Source organism: Anabrus simplex, chromosome 1 (genome assembly GCF_040414725.1).
Source record: "Anabrus simplex isolate iqAnaSimp1 chromosome 1, ASM4041472v1, whole genome shotgun sequence".
Lineage (NCBI taxonomy): Eukaryota > Metazoa > Arthropoda > Insecta > Orthoptera > Tettigoniidae > Anabrus > Anabrus simplex.
This window is the reverse complement of record NC_090265.1, coordinates 1,673,465,705-1,673,487,939: the sequence shown is the minus strand read 5'-3', so window position 1 is coordinate 1,673,487,939 and position 22,235 is coordinate 1,673,465,705. Positions and strand designations below refer to the sequence as shown.

General features: G+C 38.1%; 1 long non-coding RNA gene across 1 annotated transcript in view; it reads right to left on the bottom strand.

Annotated features, from left to right (window-relative positions):
- Positions 1 to 14,700, bottom strand: part of LOC136881751 (uncharacterized) — a 70,508-nt gene extending 55,808 nt beyond the window's left edge. Inside the window, exon 1 of the long non-coding RNA XR_010861038.2 lies at positions 14,409 to 14,700. This is a non-coding gene — a long non-coding RNA (uncharacterized lncRNA). The remainder of the gene's footprint in view (positions 1 to 14,408) is intronic.
- Positions 14,701 to 22,235: the final 7,535 nt, after the last annotated feature.

Below are 22,235 nucleotides of genomic sequence, written 5' to 3'. Positions count from 1 at the left end.
ACATAACTGTTTATAGGGAAATAAATAACATTGAGGATTGCTCAGAATTACAAAGGGACCTTGAGAGTATCCAACAGTGGGTTGAAGAAAATAATATGAAGATTAATGGAGGCAAATCAACTGTTACAACATTTACAAACAGGAGCTTTAAAACTGAATTTGAATATACTTTGGATGAGGTAGTTATCCCTAAAGATGGCAAGTGCAAATACTTAGGTGTGAGATTTGAAAGTAATTTGCATTGGAAGGGTCATGTTGATGACATTGTTGGGAAAGCATACAGATCGTTACATGTCATAATGAGGCTACTTAAAGGATGCAACAAAGAATTAAAAGAAAAAAGTTACTTAAGTATGGTTCGTCCATTATTGGAATATGCAAACAGTGTTTGGGATCCTCACCAAGAATACCTAATAAAAGAACTAGATGGTGTGCAGAGGAAAGCAGCAAGGTTTGTAACAGGGGATTTCAGGAGAAAGAGTAGTGTATCAGAAATGTTAAAGGAACTTGGTTGGGAAACTTTAAGTAAGAGAAGGGAGAAAACTAGACTTATAGGATTATATAGAGCCTATACAGGAGAAGCAGCATGGAGAGATATCCGTGAGAGGCTTCAGTTGGAAAATAATTATATTGGTAGAACTGACCACAAGTACAAAATTAGAAGGAATTTTAGCAGAAGCGATTGGGGTAAATTTTCATTCATTGGGAAGGGCGTGAAGGAGTGGAACAGTTTACCAGGGATAGTGTTTGATCCTTTTCCAAAATCTGTACAGATATTCAAGAAGAGAATAAACAACAACAGAGAAAATAAATGAAATGTTAGAGGGCATTCGACCAGTGCAGGATATTGTAAATAAAAAATGTGTGTGAATAAATTAATGCCATCCCCTGGTCTATGGAGTTTGGACAGCCCAAGTAGGGGACTGCCTGTAGGAGTGAAGTACAGTGGGGACTTCGAGGGCCCTGGGACCGCTACGGTAGCTGTGAAGGCCCTTTAGGAACTCTGAAAAGTGGTGGCAAAAGGGGCTCTGGTTAAGACGCAGCAGGTCGTTATGCTACTTAGGTTCCAAAATGGGTAAAATATAAATATGTAAATAAATTCAATGTTAATTTTAATCTTATACCAGTTGTATATTATTATTAGAAGTAATTCCACATACTGTATATGAGTTGACTATGTTTGTAAGATATTATAAGTAGAATTTTGTAAACAATATAAATTTATTAAGGATGATATGTGTGTGTTTAATAGAACAAATTATTAGCGTAAATTGTATAATATTGTATTCTAGGAAAATTTTCTTCGTCTCTTGTTAATTTAAAATTTAGTGCTTGACAATAATGTATTTTAGTGTACCATTTGCCACCGAGGTAGACACCTCATTTGCAAATAAAGAGATTTTGATTTGATTTGACATCATGCGAAGTTTGCAAGAGACCATCCGCCATACAGCTAGTCTCACCGGAAACCGCACTTCGTTCCCATACAGCCGTCATTCCAATACTACCTACAGTTCAATGGATATAACTAATCAACAGTGTCTAGCATGATAGTAACTGCTGTTTACTGGTAACAGTAATTTCCAGAGGCCACGCCAATTTATCATGGTTCCATACATTGCTAAAGGAGCACTTTCATTTAGTGTGTAAAGCTACTTTGCAAGAAACGTTACTTAATGACAAGTTCTTGAAACAAACATATGGACCATTAAGTTACAGAATATGGTAAGTAGACATTAAGGGATTGTTAAAACAAGTTTGTAATTTTTTTAAATGAACATTAATTTTCTATAATGCCGTAAAGTTCATCCCTCTGATATGACGTCATTCCCTCACATAGATTGTTAATATGGAAAATTTCCAGCTGGAAGTAGCACCTTCAAGTGCAAGTGTGTTTCTATAATTTCGTGGCAACCATTTTGATACACAGGAGAACTGCTGGAGGCAAAAGTTTGTTTACTTCTGAAAGAACATTACAGCAAATATTTTGTAAGTTGTGTTTTTACCTCCCTGAATGTCATTAATTTATCATTACACCTAAAAATATGAACTATATACTGTTAACTCACCTGTAGGAAGCAGTTTAACCTACATGTTTCATAACCTTGAAATACATGTACTGCAGTATGTAGTATTAACAAGTTTTAAAATATCATTCCCTCACCAGGAGGGAATTATGAGTGGGGTAATAACGAATGAATGAATTATGTGTTCTTTCCTGGTGAAAATTAAAATATAGCTGTCATAAGGCCTAAATGTTCACTACGTTGACAAAGTTAGGTTTGTTCTTCATTTCACTCATTCTTTCATCCTTTCTTTTTTTCAGTTCTTTAGTTAATATGGGGATATTACCCAAGAGTGACGCTAAATTAAGGAAGAGAGGATATGATAGGATGCATGCAGAATTAAGGAGGAGGACTCAAAAAAGTTGGAAGAGAAGAGGTTGAAGGAGTAGTTAAAATATTTGAAGAAAAAAGAAATGGGGCATGTGAAATCCGTATTGAAATGAATGCAAGAGAACATATACAAAAGAGAAAACAATGAAAAGAAAATTCTAAAAATTATTGCAAGAATTAAAGAAAATATTAGAAACTTATTTAGTCAATAACTCTGTTCTAAATTCTTCTTCATTCAATGATAATATGTCTTCTGACACACCATGCATTAGTACTGGCAAAAAAATCAGTAGGTTGCAAACAAATTAGAAAAGACAGAAGCAAGATGTGCAAGAAAATGAGGAAAATTGAAGTACAATTCAAACATTCTAGGGCTGAGACTGAAAAGTACAGAAAAAGGCTTTACAGGTTAAAAGAGATTGAAAAAACCGTGACAGCAAGTGACCAGTGGACTTGCCCCATAACAAAGTCTCTACATTAATAGGAAATGATAAGTATCACCAGCCATAAGAGAGGAACTTCTGTTTGGAGAAGTACTATCTGCCCAATTGAAAGAGAGTTTTCTTTCGTTAGGTAACAGCCATAGACAGAAACAGTTGTATTATAGATCACTGAGAGGACAAATCTTAAAGAAATATAGATTGCTCTCTGCATCTTCAAGGATGTCTTATCAAATAGAGGTTTCAAAGTAACATTAATCAACCGCTTTATGAAATTAAGAAACCTAAAGAAAAATTCATTACAGAACAAATGAAGGATGTAATTACTTTCTTAGAAAGGAACGAGAACACAAGAAGAATGTGTCCTGGTAAAAAGGAATGCATAACAAAAAAGAAAAGAAAAAAGCAGAAGCGATACTTGAACAGCAGTCTTCAGAACTTACACGAGAAATTCTGGACTACTGTTCCATACAAGTTAAGTTATCCCAGTTTCTGTCGTGCCGAGCCATTCTGGATACTTGAAGCTAATGTTGATGAAATGGCGTATGGCTTTTAGTGTCGGGAGTGTCCGAGGACAAGTTCGGCTCGCCAGATGCAGGTCTTTTGATTTGATGCCTGTAGGCGACCTGCGCGTCGTGATGAGGATGAAATGATGATGAACACAACACATACACCCAGCCCCCGTACCAGCGGAATTAACCAATTACGGTTAAAATTCCAGACTCTGCCAGGAATCAAACCTGGGACCCCTGGGACGAAAGGCAAGTATGCTAACCGTTTAGCCACGGAGCCAGACGTTAATGCTCATGACAGGAATACATGCAAATGCATAATGCATGCAAACTTTGAAATGCTGAAAAAGTTACAAAAACATGGTGCTTGTAAGTTTGCTAACCCCGGTTATGTTCTCCAGGTGGTGTGTTGTGATATATACAATGAACACTACTTATTCAGAACATGCTCTGGTAGTAGAAACAGACATGTGGAGTATAATCTACCAAAGAGAGAGACAGAAATTCTACGGCAAAAATGGGTGCACAAAACCTCTTTTAATTTGTCGGCCGCTACCTATTTCCGAGAATACGTTTTTCTCCTGTAATTCTTCGTAAAGTCTGTTGGCTCTGTGGAGATGTCGCTGATGACGGATCAAGCCAATCTTCACATGAAACATGCAGCCACTCAGGTCACATCTAAAGGTGGGTGGAGGACGCGGTTGGATCTGACATAGTTTCTGCTTGTCATGGGTTTCAATGTCTTATCTGCGAAGTGCCTGCTCAAACTGTGAAACACCTTTCTTTCTTTCTTTCTGAGTTAGTTATCGTCCATGTTTCACTTCCATATATCAATGTTCCTGGTATGTTCAAAGTGAGCAAATTTCTTTTCTTAAGAAAGACCTTCCTTGCTTGTGCTAGTCCGCATTTTATGTCCTTAATTCTATCATTGTTAGTAACAATATATGTATACTTCCTTTAAGACTTCATTTACTAATCTAATATTTCCTGCATCACCTGACCGTCTGACTGCACTCCATTAGGCTACTTTTGTTTTGGACTTATTTTTTTTCATCTTGTACTCCTTCCCCAAGATTCTGTCCACACTATTCAGCAATTTTTCTAGAACTTCTGCAGACTCAGATAAAACAACAATATCATCAGCAAATCTCCAGGTTTTGATTTCTTCGCTTTCCAAATTCCTCTTTGAATTTTCTTTACCACCTGTTCTTTTCATGTGTTCCTACATTTCTTCTGAAGCCAAATTGATCTTCTCCCAACTAAGTTTCAACTTGTCTTTCCATTCTTCTGTAAATGATGCGTGCTAAAATTTAGCAGGCCAGATACTAAACTAATAGTGCAGTAATTTTCACACGTATCAGCACCAGATTTCTTGGGAATAGGAATAACAACATTCTGTATTTCTTCTGAATCATACATCTAACAAACTAAATGGAATAACCTCATCATGCTGGTTTCTCCTAGGACAGTCAGTAATTCAGAGGGAATGTCATCTATTCCAAGTTCCTTCTTCCTATTTAGGTCTCTCGAAGAAGCTCTGTCAAATTCTGATTTCAAAATGGGGTCTCCCATTTCAACATCAACAGGCTCTTCTTGTTCCAGATCCATATCATCTACTTCTTTACCTTGATACAACTGTTGGATATGTTTCTGCCATCTTTCTGCCTTGTCTTCTTTCCCTAGAAGTGGTTTTCCACCTGAGCTCTTAATATTCAAACACACAGTTTTCCTTTCTCCCAAGGTTTACATTATTTTCCTGTATGCAGTATCTACCTTTCCAAGGACCATACATCCTTCAACATCCTTGGACTTCTCCTTTAGCTATTCTCCCTTAGCTGACTTGCACATTCTATTTACCTCATTCTTTAATCACCTGTATTCTTTTCTGACCTCCTCATTTTTTGCATTCTTGTATTTTTATCATTCATCAATCAGGTACAGTATCTCCTGAGATATGCATTGTTTCTTAGCTGTTCTTTCCTTTCCTAACTTTTTTTTAAGTCACTGGCTGCCAAACGCATCGTGTACACAAAATCCTTCCAGAGAACCAAACGTGACCTACTGTAGGTCGTGTTGGTGCACGGGTTGAAATATTTCACTATTTCATCAACAGATAAACAAATACTGTTCACAGGCTGTTATTTATTCTTTGGCAAATCAATTCATGTCTTGTTCATTGCAATATATTATTATTACAAGTTGCTTATACGTCGCACCGACACAGCGACGATGGGATGGGAAAGGGCTAGGAGTGGGAAGGAAGTGTCCATGGCCTTAATTAAGGTACAACCCCAGCATTTACCTGGTGTGAAAATGAGGAAACCACAGAAAACCATCTTCAGGGCTGCCAACAGTGGGGTTCGAACCTACTATCTCCCTAATATTGGATACTGGCCGTACTTAAACAACTGCAACTATCGAGCTCGGTCATTGCAATATATTCAGAATTTTGCAAGTATTTTATGTTTGAATTTGAGTTGTCACACAGTATGCTGCAATGGCAGCTTTCAGTGTGAAAGTTTTGACAGAAAATTATATTTTAAGGTGAAATTTATGCCGATGGTGATTCAGAATAAGATGAATTAGCAAGCAATAGTGGGTTGAAGAAGTGTTAAGTGTAGTTAAGCACAACAGTGACGATATTGGAGTAGCCACGTGCTTCACACATGTACCAGCTGCAATACAAGAATATGACTGATCAGATGTTGACGGTAGGCCTAACTACATACAATTTACAGGAGATAATGGAATAAAATACCTATTTTCAAACACATCTTCATGCATGGAGTATTTCAAGGCTTTCATTACAGATGACTTTATTTCAATGCTTTGTGTACAAAGCAACACTCCTAGGCCAATGACAAAGCATGCTCAATTTCAACAATGGAAACCAGTAGTACCTGATGAAATGAATAAGTTTTTAGGAGACTGTGGATGCTCACTGGTATTGTAAAAAAACGCAATTATCTATGTATTGGTCAACTCGACAGATTACTGCCACCCCAATTTTCAATGATACAATGTGAAGGAACAGATCTGAACTGATTTCTAAATTCCTTCATTTCAATAATAATAATAATAATGCAACACAAGACAATAGCCCTGACAGGCTATATGAAGTTAAGTTACTCTTGAACCATTTTCTCAATCTCTTTAGGACTGTATACACCCCAAGGCGGAAATTAGCTTTTGATGAAGGAATGTTGGCATGGTGTGGAAGTTTGTCATTTGGGTATACAATCGAGGCAAACTAACTAGGTACAGTATAATAGTTCGGTTGTTGTGTGAAAGTGCAACTGGATATATTTGTTCCTTTCAAATTTATGATGGAAAGTCTGTACCACTACAGAACACTGTCACTTCACTTTTGGAACCATAGGAGAAGGGATACTACATCTATAATATTTATAACAGTGTCAAACTAACCCTGGTATTGTTACAAAAGAAGTTCAGTGTCATTGGCACCGTTAGGCAAAACTGTGGATTGCCAAAGGAACTAGTTGAAGTTTCCAAAACACTAAAACAAGGAGAAATGTTCAAGTGGCATAATGACATCCTCGTGCAGTCACGGTAAGACAAGCGTGTTGCGAACATGATTTCAACACTTCACACAGAACACATGTCAGAAACCATAATCACGAGCAGCAAGATGGTGATGAAACCAGAAACAATTGATTATAATAATGTCATACGCATGTGGTGGATAATGCTGACCAACACATGGCTTACTACCTGTTCATTAGGAAATCAAAGAAATGGCCCAAAAAAGTTTTCATGTATTTAATGTGCACAATTTGTAATGCAAATGCATTACATAAACTTCAGAATCCTAGAACCAAACTCATTGATTTTATTCAGAATGTGATAGAACAACTTCTTGATTCAACTGCACCAGAAGAAGAGAAAAACAACAGACAGTAATGAATCTGGAACAATAGAAGTCACTACATCGCCTGTAGCAGGACCATCGGGAAAGTGTGATGACTATCTCAAGAGGGCGCCAAGGAAAGACTGCGTCTAGACTGTATGGGAAAATGTCGGGCCGCAAGTTGGTTAAACTACATGGTAGTGAAAAGAAGTCCTGTATCAGGCAGTGTAGCGTGTGCCAAGAACAAAATCACGAGTGGAACCACATTCTACAGTTCAGGCTGCAAGGTAGTTCTACATCCCAGAGACAGTTACTCCAGATACTACGCCTTTAAGTGTATTAATTTTTTTTTTTTTGCTAGGGGCTTTACGTCGCACCGACACAGATAGGTCTTATGGCGATGATGGGATGGAAAAGGCCTAGGAGTTGGAAGGAATCGGCCGTGGCCTTAATTAAGGTACAGCCCCAGCATTTGCCTGGTGTGAAAATGGGAAACCACGGAAAACCATCTTCAGGGCTGCCGATAGTGGGATTCGAACCTACTATCTCCCGGATGCAAGCTCACAGCCGCGCGCCTCTACGCGCACGGCCAACTCGCCCGGTAAGTGTATTAAAGGTAGCCTATTTTTCAAGTTTCATTCGTTTAGTACCACTAGTTTCCAAGTTGTAGACATTTCATTTTAGGGACGATAATTTACCTGCAGGAGTGAAAAATGGCTGGCCTAGGGAGTTGAATGGCCACTTAAGTGTCTGGCAGTCAATGTGTTAACAGCCCTACTGATTGCATTCCTTACAACTGTCTATTGTGTTTCCTTCAGCCTTTTCATTTAGTCCTTGTGCAACATGTTCCATGACACAATCCCTCACACTCTTTTCTTTCAACTTGTCTAGATCCCATCTCGCATTCCTTCCTTTCTTCAATTTCTTCAACTTAAGATGACATTTCATGACCAGCAAGTTGTGGTCAGAGTCCACATCTGCTCCTGGGAAAGTTTGGCAATCCTACACCTGGTTTCTGAATCTCTTCCTAATCATAATGAAATCTACTTGACACCTTCCAGTGTCTCCAGATCTCACCTGCATTTACAGCCATCTTTTGTGGTGTTTGAACAAAGTTTTAGCAAGGAATAAATTATGATCCATGCAAGATTTAACCACCCGACTTCCTCTTTCATTATTTTGTCCCAATCTGAATTCTCCTTCTGTATTACCTTCTCTCCTTGGCCTGCCACTGCATTCCAGTCTCCCATCACGATAAGATTCTTGTCACCTTTTACACATTGTATTAAATCTTCTATCTCTTCAGATATTCTTTTGATTTCTTTGTCATCTGCTGAACTGTTAGGCATATAGACATGCGCTATTGTGGTGGGCATTGGTTTGCTGTGTATCTCAACAACAATACACTAATCCTTTCACTATGCTGGTTGTAGTAGCTTACCAGCTTCCCTATTTTCTTATTCATTACTAGCTGATGTACCTAAGCTTCGCTACGGAATTCTCAGAAAGACTGTCTCTGTGGTTTTCTCAACTGAAGTCAACGTAGATCATTACAATGACGTCAGTAGGAATGTCGCGATTAAAAGCAATGCTATCGTATGAAATACTCGACCAAATGAAAAACCACACATTTCCTCACTTTTAACGAACAGTACTATGCTTATAAGCTATACATTTCACTTTTGTTCCGTGATGTCATTGTATTATAACAAAAAGATCACAACCATCTTTTGTTGTTATATGCATTTTAATGTTATAATTATTCCTGCAACATTGTCTTTATCTTATATACATATGTTTTAGTTATCACATGATCTGTTTAATTTTTATTTTGGCTGAAGATGGCCATTAAGTGGCTGAAACTAGTCCCATGACTAATGTAATATTATTTACTTGATATATTGTATTGAAAAGAGCCTCTGTGGCTCAGGCGGCAGCGCGCCGGCCTCTCACTGTTGGGTTCCATCGTTCAAATCCCGGACACTCCATGTGAGGTTTGTGCTGCACAAAGTGGAGGTGGGACAGGTTTTTCTCTGGGTACTCCAGTTTTCCCTGTCATCATTCATTCCAGCAACACTCTCCAATATCATTTCATTTGTCATTCATTAATCATTGTCCCACGGGAGTGACAGGCTTTGGCGGCCGGCACAATTCCAATCCTCGCCGGTAGATGGGGGCTTCATTCATTCCATTCCTGACCCGGTCGAATGACTGGAAACAAGCTGTGGATTTTCATATTGTATAGAAAAGCTGAAACCTCTTGTCAATTTATTTCTTATAACAGTACCACGCTGCCGATCTAACAGTCCGAAGTTCCAGAGCTGGAATGACCAGGCCGCAGTCAGCTGCGAACACTCCTCGGCCATTATTCCGTTAAGTGTGCACACTGCTCATTCCAATCAGTACCTCAGAGTAGGAATCTAATAGCTGGAACTATGATGAACCAGTGTTACATAGCAGTATATCAGAAAATTTAAGTTGAATGGCATGCTAAAGAAGAGAGAGATCTAACTCCCCAGTTACTTCCCACCAATATTCAGGCAAGCTGTTATAATTGGTACACAGCAGTAATCCTATCTATTGGAGATGAATGGCAGCAGAAGACACAAAGCACATCACAACAAACAATGGTCAATGTAATGTTAATGTTGATCAGTTTTATGAGCTTTCTATATTGCAGACCTTCACAGTCTTCTTCTGACTCTGTGATGTTAGGGCATCTAATGTAAAGTGTTTCCTCCTTTCTTTCATGACTCCCTCTTGTGTTATTATTCAAGCGATTGTTCCTTCATAACAAACAAACAAACAAACAAACAAACAAACAAATAAATAAATAAATAAATAAATAAATCACCGCCAATCGTATCATAGTCGGTACGGTAAAACTGAACAAGACATAAATGATCAGAGACTGTATTCTCTATAACTTTTGTTATGTAGTACTTTTTTATATGATCAATTAAACATTATTTTTTAGGCACCTTCCCCTAAACTACCATTTCAACCAGGGTAAATATAATTATTTATAACAGACTGTAGTTCCTTATTCCCCAAATTTACATATCGATTTTTATTAATTTCTGTTTCCTCGTGGCTCGGCGCTAATATGGACGTAGCAACAAAAATACAAATTCATAAATATTTCTTATCATAGCAGGTATGGTAAAAACTTATAAGACATAAATGATAGTGTTTATCGATGGGACCACTAATAACATAAATATTTGATAAATAAATTTTAGGCCTTCCCCTAAACTACGGTACCATTTCACTCAGCGTGAATAAAATTATTTATGGCCTAGATTGTAACGACTTATTCCCCGACTTTATATACCGATTTTCATTAAATTCTCTTCAGCCGTTTTCTTGCGATGCGTGTAGGGTCAGTCAGGGTAATTATGAGACAGACAAAAAAAAAAAAAAAGGGAAAAAGTGAGACACTCAGTTTTTTCTGCTCTGATTAATAATCTCAACACTTTGCATGAATGATATTATATATTAGTCTTATATCCATTATGGTAAAATAATTGGAAAGTGTCCGAACTATATATCTAGCAGTAGACAAGTTTTTCCTGAGTGGTGTTTTTTCTAACCAAAAAACTTTCATGCATTGAACTTTGTATTTTGTTACTCTGGTTCAACCCAAATATCCAGGAAAGTGTTTCTGGTTTTATTTGGTAGTGTAAGGGAGAATCTTCGTTTTCAGCTTGAAAACACAATTTTTAATTTTTTGATTTGAGAAGAAAATTCATTTTAAAAAAAGGGGGTAAATATGAGACATCATTAGGGTAAAAGTGAGACACTTTTAGGGGAAAAATGAGACACTTGGTACACTTGTTTCTGTACCTAAATACTTATGTTTGTCATTCCTACGGACTCTTTTCCTGATACACTTCCTGAAAATTCTTTTGAGAATATCCTACTTTCAAAAATCAAACACACTGACAAAACCAATGCTGAAGCGAAGAAGAGTGGACCCAACAGCAAAGGTGATAACATCTGAAGAGTATTCCCAGCTTGTGAGGGAAAAGCAGAAACCACTTCATAAGAAGGATAGAAAGGGTACAGGTATTCAAAAGGCAACAGTTCCAATAGTTAAACTTCCATTTAAGAAAAGAGCAGAAGTTCATTCTTCTGACTCAGCTACAAGCGAAGATGAAGATTAGCAAGGTAGCGGTGACAGTCTTGATGAAGTTGATCTGCTCGACAAAGATGCTGTGGAAATGACCGTGGCAGATGAAGTAAATCCGGGTGACTTTGTACTTGTACTTTTTGAAAGTTCTGGAAAGCGGCATTCTTTTCAATATAAATATGTTGCCACTGTTCAGAAAGTTCTGGAAGGTGGACACATGCAAATTATGTCTCTCAATTGTGTGGAAAATAATAAAACTGTGTTCAGGCTTAATGAAAATGATGTATCCGCTGTGGAAAAGTTAACATTACTAGGGAAATTGCCTGTTCCAATAATAACAGGGAAAGGTAGAGGCATAACATTTGCATTCCCAGGAACAGTTGATGTTTTTGAAAAAAAAAAACTAGAACTACTACAATTTTAACCAAGTGATATGTCTCATTTTTTCACCATTCTGTTTACAGTATAGGCCTAATTAAAATGTAACATAAATTCAGACATAAAGCTCAAGTACCATTTAATTAGATGGTATAATGTCAACAATCTATACAAAGTAATTTTTGTCAGAAATAAGTATAAAAATGTATTTCAAGCCTAAATTCGGTGGTATCAAAACATGGCCATTTTGTTCCTATAATAAAACTGAGGAAAGTGTTGTAAACTATTACACCCAGATTTTTTCCTGTCTTCCTTTGACCCCAAGCTGTCTCACAATTACCCTATTAACTATCCAATATGATTTTACAGTCTGCTACAATACTGTCTCAATTTTCCTCTGGGTTGTCGCATAATTCCCCCTTTTGCAGGTTAAAAATGAGACACACATTTATATTTATTTTTGAAAAGTTAATGAATATATAGTAATCTGTTGTTTCCAGTTTTTTTTGTAACACCAGTCACAACTTATTATGATTATTTGTATAACTGTCACTGTTGTAGTTTATAATTTATGAACAAAGTTGTAGAAAATGTCTCATATTTACCCTGACTGACCCTACATACAGACAGAAATTACGGAAAATTAAAAAGTGCATTTCCTTGTTACTATGGCCACGGCCAATACAGAAATACCATTCTTCATCAATTCTTATCAATGTACAGATAAAACTCTTATTTTATATATATATATATTAAACCATCTCCTGTATTTGCCCTGTTTAATTTTGTGTTGATAATTCTGTAGTCGCCTGACCAAAAATCCTGCTCTTCCTGCCAACATACTTTACTTATACCAATTACATATCACTTTAGTCTATTAATCTCCCTCTTCAGATTCTCTAACCTACCACAACGATTCAAACTTCTAACATTCCATGCTCCAACTTGCAGAATGTCAGTATCCCATCTTCTTGTCGATTCCCCCCCCTCCTCTTGTGTAGTCCCACCCGGAGATCCGAATGGGGGACTATATTACCTCTGGAATATTTTACCCAGGAGGGAGCCATCATCAGTACATCATTCATACAGAGAGAGCTGCATGTCCTTGGGAGTTAGTTAAGGCTGTATTTTCCTGTAGCTTTCAGGCCTTGTAGCAGTATCAACACAGCTTATTCATGTTGAGTACTATTACAAGGCCTTATCAGTCAATCATCTAGACAGTCGTAATTGCAACTTCCAAAAGGCTGCTAGCCCCCTTTCGATGACCCATTCGTTAGTCTGGTCTCTCAACAGATACCCATCCGATATGGTTGCACCTGCGGCTCGGCTATCTGCTTCACTGAGACAGGCAAGCCTTCCCACTGCAGCATGGTCACATGGTTCGCAGGGGAGGCAAAGCCGCATATCCATGTGTAATTTGCATAATGAGTTAATTAAAATAGGAATTTAAAACATACTGTTCAGAGTATCCACACAAAACTGGCGAATGGTATGAAAGGAATTCTTACTGAAAATCAAAATATACAAACCAGCAAAAATGCGTGTACTGAACTGAAGAAAACATATCGGCGGCATCCACTTTAGGGTGTCTAGGGAAGAAACCTTCCATTTATATGTGACAAAATCTGCATTAACCTTTTCCAAAACTGACACATTAAACGGAAGTGGAATCCTGGAAGATATTTTACATATGAATATGTTGTCTTATATAAAGACGACGAGAAAATTGCAGTCCTCCAGTTTGACAAAATGCATGTCAAAAATGCTTTTGAATACAACCCTCCCTTAAGGATGAAATTATAGGCCCCAGTTCACAATTGCAAACTGTTATGGTGAGAGGACTGTTCAAGAACTGGAAGAGAGTAGTTTATGCTGAATTTGATAAAAAGATGACAGAAGACCTAATAACGTCGGGGTCGGAAAAGAACAAGATTAGACCAAGGGAGGTTATGTAGCAAAGATGAAATGAGGAGCCTGGACATAAGTGGAAGCAATGCCAGGACTCAGCTAAGGGCTCTCTGGTCGCAACCGACGCTCCCACGTTAGGAGCCTGTGGGGCCCTTTTAGTAGCATTTTACAAGAGGGGGATGTTATTCTCCCGCCCCAACACACAACGGTACCAAAGCCAGGACACTGACTTTGATGGCAACCGAAAATCCCTTGGAAGACATCCCTAGTGTAACCGGCGAAATACGTGGTAATATGTACATTATTGTTATTGACTACTCGAAGGCCTGCCACACGGTAAAGAGGTCAAGTTGCTATATATAAACTGAAGGGACTCGTTGGGTGCACGTAGCTGAAGAGACTTATCGGTAACATACTGGCCAAAAACTATGTGCAAATATGTGACAACTTCAGCAAGTCAAAATGGGTAAGTCGAACTAATGGGATATTACAAGGAGACCCTGTAAGTTCACTGTTGTTTGATGTTTTTACGCATGACGTGACCAAGGAGATAAAGATGTAATTTAGACTTCTACACGCATTAGTTCAAAAACGTCATTAAATATAAATACTTTTTTTTAAAATGCACGAGATTCAGAAAAACAACATATGTAAAGAAAAAAATAATTTCGAAATAACCTTAATTTCCCATCTACATCGCATGACAATGCATATTGTAATAAATTAAATTTCGAATCACTACTACCACAGTACGGTAAAAATGCATTACCTTACCTATTACTCACTCCAGCAATATACTTTATAACAGATTAACTAATCACTTGAGCATTTATAAGCAAACGTAAATTAATCACTTGACAATTTTGCATCAAATGTCATTCCTCTTGAAATGTTATTGAGAGATAAATAATTCCGTATGACAACACGTACAAAAAGAAACAATGACTACACTTGCAGGATATGTTGGGCTAGCGGTGTTGACAGAGTAGATCTAATCAAAGAAACATTAGGAAATGGACTGTAAATACTTCAAAAATTCCACGCATTAAAGTACATCGCAAGAGTATTTAATAGGGTATGCATAAAGACTGAGCTGAAGTGTTTCGTTTAGAATGTTGGTTACAATGCAAAGGCCGATGACAAATGCAGTATGACCATGCACCTGCAGCATTGAACAAATTTAACACCACTAGTTCATGAACTAACTAGTTCATTTGAACGACTCTTTTATTTGACTATGACAGGACTATGATCATTGAGAAACTAGAAGCAATTACTGGTAAACACCACATCACAAAAATTTTGAGGAATATTCTGAGTAACAACATGATACAGATAGATGACAATGTGGATGTTATTCTCCCGCCCCAACACACAACGGTACCAAAGCCAGGACACTGACCTTGATGGCAACCGAAAATCCCTTGGAAGACATCCCTAGTGTAATCGGCGAGATACGTGGTAATATGTACATTACTGTTATTGACTACTCGAAGGCCTGCCTGCATTGTTGGCTACAGACGTGAACAAAGGGTGTGTGTAGTCAAATAAATATAAATAAAAATCAGCTGACCTTGTATTCCATTCATTTCTACTTCTGAGTAGGTAGTTAGTATCCGAAATTTATATTTCGCTCCCTCGATCTTTCAGTATTTATGAGTGGTCAGCTAATAATAATAAAGTTCATATATCCCAGTAATTGCAGTTCAAGTCCCTGGAGTAGTAGTAGTAGTAGTTTTGATAGAAATATTTGAGAAATGATTGTAGACAACCTCGTATTTTTCAGTAGGCCTAATTAAGGACACTTTTTTTTTTCTCCGTCCCGTGGAGTAGGGAAAATAATAGTAATCCACCAGCTGTAATAATCACATAACCACATTTCAGTAGAATTGTACTGAAGATAAGGTATAATATATTAGATAGTATCTTGCCAGTTATATTCGTGTATTTCTTCGTGTACGGCAATCCTTTTTATACTTAAGCATTTAACCAAACGCAGTGTAGTGTAGAAACATTGTAGTATAGATACAGTACATTTAGATAGTGCCGTATCTTGCCTGCTATATTCGTGTGTTATCTTTCGTGTATATCTATTAGACCGTAATACCAATAATAATTTGTCTAAGCATTTAGCTTCGTTGGTAATCTTTGAGTACAGTAGTTCTTGCAAATTTCATTTCTGTTGTGCTTAGTAGTGACATACGGTACGGTACCGGTATCGTAATTAGGATACGTCTGAAAGTAGTTTAAAAATTACTGTAGTGTACTGTACAGTAGTATACGAGTAATATCCTACTAGAATTTAGTGTGCTTATTTTATTATTGTAAAATATTTGTGTAGTACTGGTGTAGTAGAGGTATCCGTAGAAACTCTTACTAAAATATTGTTGAAATTAGGATAGGCTTAATTGCAGTTGGGAATTGTGTAGTTCTTGCGTATTACTTTCGATATTCAGTAATTAACAGCAGTTTTTATCCTGTTAGGGGTTGTAGGACAAAAAAATAGAGCATGACTAAGTAGTATTGTAGTGTAGTCGTATATTATTTAGCTTATTGTTCTGTACTATCCCAAATAATATATCCCTCCGTTCATTTATTTTTTTGCAAATAAGTTATTTTATTTTTTAATTTAAAATTTTCCCCCCGTAAAGAATGGCTAAGGAGCGCGAGTGTACTTATTGTGGGTGTGGTGAGGCATTGAGGGGTATGAGGGAGGAGTTGGAAAGTTTGAGGGAGATAATTAGGATTCTCACAGAAGACAGGAAGGAAGATAGGACTCCCTCAAACAATGTACAGGTTACAGTAGGTGTACAAGAGGGAGGGGAAGGAAAGGGAGGAGTTGTAGAAGACAGGTGGTCTAATGTTCTAAGGGGAAGGAGATTGCAGGCCAAGGGCTCTATTCAGGATCAGAATTCAGGACAGGTGTCTGTGCGAAATCGGTACGAGTCACTCCAGGTAGAACAACAGAGGGAAGATGAGGGACAGGGAACTGTTGCTGAGATGCGTGGAAGTAGGAGGAAGGGAAAAGGTAGGAAAGGGAAATGTAGAGTAGAGGATAGGAAAAGACAGGTGGAACAAGGTCATGGGAAGGAGAAAAGGGAGGAGGAAGTAGCTTCTGCAGCTATCAGGAAAGATAGGGCTGACCAGGAGGGCAGGGGATCAAATGAGGTGGGTAGGGTTGAGGCTCTGGTCATGGGGGATTCCATCGTTAGACACGTGGGGAAAGTGTGTGAAGGAAAGGGAACCAGGGTAGAAAGTTATCCAGGAATTAGGTTGAGGCAGATGTTGAGGAAAGTAGAAGAGAGGGAGGAGGGGAAGGAGAAGGTGGTAGTGTTTCACGTTGGTACCAACAACGTAAGGCAAGCTGATATAAGTACCAACATAGTTGGAGATGTGTGGGATCTGGTAAATGCAGCACGGGTGAAGTTTAAGAAAACGGAGATTGTTATTAGTGGAATACTGTGTAGGACAGATACTGACGGGAGGGTGATTGGGGATTTAAATGAGACTATGGAGTGGGTATGTGGGAAACTGGGAGTGAAATTTCTAGATCCTAATGGGTGGGTAGGAGATAGGGATCTGCGCTCGGATGGCCTTCATTTAAACCGCAGTGGTACGTATAAGTTAGGAAATTTGTTTGGGAGGGTAATAGGGAGGTACATTCAGGGAAACGGGATGGCCTAGGGAGCGGTGATAAGGGAACAGGGAACTGGAAACCAAGTAGGGATGACATAAAATTGTTAGTGTTGAACTGTAGAAGTATTGTAAAGAAAGGAATAGAATTAAGTAATTTAATAGATATATATTTACCAGATATTGTAATAGGAGTTGAATCATGGCTGAGAAATGATATAATGGATGCAGAAATTTTCTCACGGCACTGGAGTGTGTATGGTAGAGATAGAATAGGAAAGGTGGGAGGGGGAGTTTTCATTCTGGTGAAAGAAGAATTTGTAAGCTACGAAAAAGTTAAAGATGAGACACATGAAATTCTAGGTGTAAGGCTCATTTCTAAAGATAATAGGCAATTTGATATATTTGGAGTGTACAGATCGGGAAAGGGTAGCACTGATGCGGATTCGGAATTATTTGATAGGATAGTCAGCTATGTGGGAAACGACATGGAAAGAAATGTGATTGTAGCGGGAGATCTGAATTTGCCAGATGTGAATTGGGAAGGAAATGCGAACGACAGGAAGCATGACCAACAAATAGCAAATAAGTTAATGTGGGAAGGACAGCTGATTCAGAAAGTGATGGAACCAACCAGAGGGAAATTATCCTGGATGTGGTGCTGATAAAACCAGATGAACTCTATAGGGAAACTGAAGTAATAGATGGTATTAGTGATCATGAAGCTGTTTCTGTCGTAGTTAAAAATAAATGTGATAGAAAGGAAGGTCTTAAAAGTAGGACTGTTAGGCAGTACCATATGGCTGACAAAGCAGGTATGAGGCAGTTTCTAAAAAGTAACTATGATCGGTGGAAAACGGTAAATAAAAATGTAAACAGACTCTGGGATGGCTTTAAAGAAATTGTTGAGGAATGCGAAAACAGGTTTGTACCTTTAAGGGAGGTAAGGAATGGTAAAGACCCAGCTTATTATAATAGAGAAATAAAGAGACTAAGAAGGAGGTGCAGACTGGAAAGAAATAGAGTTAGAAATGGCTGTGGAAGTAAGGAGAAATTGAAGGAACTTACTAGAAAATTGAATCTAGCAAAGAAGGCAGCTAAGGATAAGATGATGGCAAGCATAATTGGCAGTCATACAAATTTTAGTGAAAAATGGAAGGGTATGTATAGGTATTTTAAGGCAGAAACAGGTTCCAAGAAGGACATTCCAGGAATAATTAATGTACAAGGTGAGTGTATATGTGAGGATCTTCAAAAGGCAGAAGTATTCAGTCAGCAGTATGTAAAGATTGTTGGTTACAAGGATAATGTCGAGATAGAGGAAGAGACTAAGGCCGAAGAAGTAATAAAATTTACATATGATAACAATGACATTTACAATAAGATACAAAAGTTGAAAACTAGAAAAGCGGCTGGAATTGATCATATTTCTGGGGATATACGAAAGACAGTGGGTTGGGATATAGTACCATATCTGAAGTACTTATTTGATTATTGTTTGGTCGAAGGAGCTATACCAGATGAATGGAGAGTTGCTATAGTAGCCCCTGTGTATAAAGGAAAGGGTGTTAGACATAAAGCTGAAAATTACAGGCCAGTAAGTTTGACATGCATTGTATGTAAGCTTTGGGAAGGCATTCTTTCTGATTATATTAGACATGTTTGTGAAATTAATAACATGATTCGATAGAAGGCAATTCGGTTTTAGGAAAGGTTATTCCACTGAAGCTCATCTTGTAGGATTCCAGCAAGATATAGCAGATACCTTGGATTCTGGAGGTCAAATGGACTGTATCGCGATTGACATGTCTAAAGCATTTGATAGGGTGGATCATGGGAGACTACTGGCAAAAGTGAGTGCAATTGGACTAGACAAAAGAGTGACTGAATGGGTTGCTATATTTCTAGAAAATAGATCTCAGAGAGTTAGAGTAGGTGAAGCTTTGTCTGACCCTGTAACAGTTGAGAGGGGAGTTCCTCAGGGCAGTGTTATCGGACCTTTATGTTTTCTTATATATATATAAATGATATGAGTAAAGGAGTGGAATCGGAGGTAAGGCTTTTTGCGGATGATGTTATTCTCTATAGAGTGATAATTAAGTTACAAGATTGTGAGCAACTGCAACGTGACCTCGAAAATGTTGTGAGATGGACAGCAGACAATGGTATGTTGATAAACGGGGCTAAAAGTCAGGTTGTGAGTTTCACAAATAGGAAAAGTCCTCTCAGTTTTAATTACTGCGTTGATGGGGTGAAAGTTCCTTTTGGGGATCATTGTAAGTATCTAGGTGTTAACATAAGGAAAGATCTTCACTGGGGTAATCACATAAATGGGATTGTAAATAAAGGGTACAGATCTCTGCACATAGTTATGAGGGTGTTTAGGGGTTGTAGCAAGGATGTAAAGGAGAGTGCATATAAGTCTCTGGTAAGACCCCAACTAGAGTATGGTTCCAGTGTATGGGACCCTCACCAGGATTACCTGATTCAAGAACTGGAAAAATCCAAAGAAAAGCAGCTCGATTTGTTCTGGGTGATTTCCGACAAAAGAGTAGCGTTACAAAAATGTTGCAATGTTTGGGTTGAGAAGAATTGAGAGAAAGAAGAAAAGCTGCGCGACTAAGTGGTATGTTCCGAGCTGTCAGCGGAGAGATGGCGTGGAATGACATTAGTAGACGAATAAGTTTGAATGGCGTCTATAAAAGTAGGAAAGATCACAATATGAAGATAAAGTTGGAATTCAAGAGGACAAACTGGGGCAAATATTCATTTATAGGAAGGGGAGTTAGGGTTTAGAATAACTTACCAAGGGAGATGTTCAATAAATTTCCAATTTCTTTGAAATCATTTCGGAAAAGGCTAGGGAACAACAGATAGGGAATCTGCCACCTGGGCGACTGCCCTAAATGCAGATCAGTATGATTGATTGATTGATTGTGGACGTGTCAGACCCACTAGAGCAGAAGATTGGAGTATTAAAAGGAGATCCAATTAGACCCTTGCTCTTCAATATTGCGACTGCGGATATTTACAGGACCATTGCTTCAGGAAATGAGAAAATATATGCATTCGCAGACGACATGGTACTGGTGTCTCGTGAAATAAAAAACATTCAAGAAGCATTCCATAAACTTACATCATGGGTTACACACAATGGATTGCAATTAAATGAGAAGAAAACAGTGACAATGACTTTCAGGAAAGGTGGCAAGACAGCAGCCAGTGATATACCGGTAATATATCACAGATGAGAACCACTAACAGTTGTATCACAGTTTAAGTATCTTGGATTAACAGTACAGACAAACGGAAACACGTTCAGCTACCACATCAAGGAAAAAGTGGCAACTGCCATATCTGTCATGAATAACATCCAGAATATACACAAAATTTCATTGGAAACTGCGTTGAAAGTGTTTAAGCGAGAGATCTCACCGATATTAACCTACGGCCTGACACTAATCTGGGAACAACTGCAAAAGAAAGACATCAAAGAAATTGGAAAGGTAAAAGCTAGATTTATGAAAAAATCATTGGGAGTCTCCAAGTTTGTCCCATCACGCTTGGTCTACCTGCTTGCCAGAGAACCCTTCTATATAGAAGATCTAAGGCTTGAATTAGCATTGCCCACGTCAGGAGCATATCAGAGCCTATTAAAGGGAAGATATATGGCTAGATTTCTTCTCCACAGACGCGATGATCAACAGGGAATGGATAACGGCTAACTATGAACTGAGGCACACCATGACTCGCTTTGCGGTCCATGATTTCCACTAAAAAATCTGCAAGAGGGATACCTACCATGTACCAGTGAACTGTGCCAGCGTAAACTCTGTGGCGATCTATGTGATAGATACTGTGTAGAGATGAGAAGAATACAAGAATGAGGAATGTGGCCTACAAGCACGAACTTCCTGTTCTGCCCAGACAGATCGGCTCTTATCTGCTCTTATCTGCTACACGAAAACATTGAATCACACTTTGCAGTTTGCTGGATTACAACAGACAAGAGCGAAGAGCTGCCAGTAGAAGAAGTTAAAAGTCGCCTGTGTAGTAGCTGAGTTGCTATGGTAACCATTGCGTCACTGGCTCTGCTGGTGGAAACCCCTTCGCCCCGTGCCTCTCCGGGCTTGTGCATTCTTCTGATCTCCCAACAATACCATGTGATAAAATGCAAAAACAGACAAATCACGCTGACATAGATCTGTAATAGTTAAGTGCTATATAAACTATAGAACTATACATTGACCACTATGGCTATAACTGTATTATAATATGGCCATTAACTGTATTAAATATTATTATTATTATTATTATTATTATTATTATTATTATTATTATTATTATTATTATTATTATTATTATTATTATTATTATTATTATTATTATTATTATTATTATTTTATTTGAACGGGTCGTTCATGCAAGCATACAGCATGTTAGAAGACGAAGACCCAACGAGCTAGAAAGAGGAATATAGAGTGGCTAACACGTCTGCTACAGCGCTCTAGGCAGTGCCAAGGCAAAATAGCGACGCCATATTATATCAGCCCGTGTTTTACGGTTTTTTCTGGTTATAGTGTGTTCTTTTCGTGGTTTATTGCACTGAATCAGATAAATTAACTGCATAAATTATGCCACCTATATGTGCAGCAATCAACCGCACGTTCCGTAGAGGCAGCTCAAAGGATATATCATATTTCAGGTAAGTTTTTTTTAGTAAAGAATGCAATTTTTGGTCGTTAGCAGAGTCTGTTTCCTCGTTGTCAGTGTTTGTATAAATCAATCTATGCTTTTCTCTTGTAGGATCCCTCTGAAAGATAAAGAACTCACGAAACAATGGGTAATAAATATGAAACGTGATAAATGGTTTCCGACAAAGCACAGTTTCCTGTGTTCACAGCATTTTGAAGAAAAATGCATAGTGATCAACAATGATAGAAGACGCTTGCTGTCCAGAGCCATCCC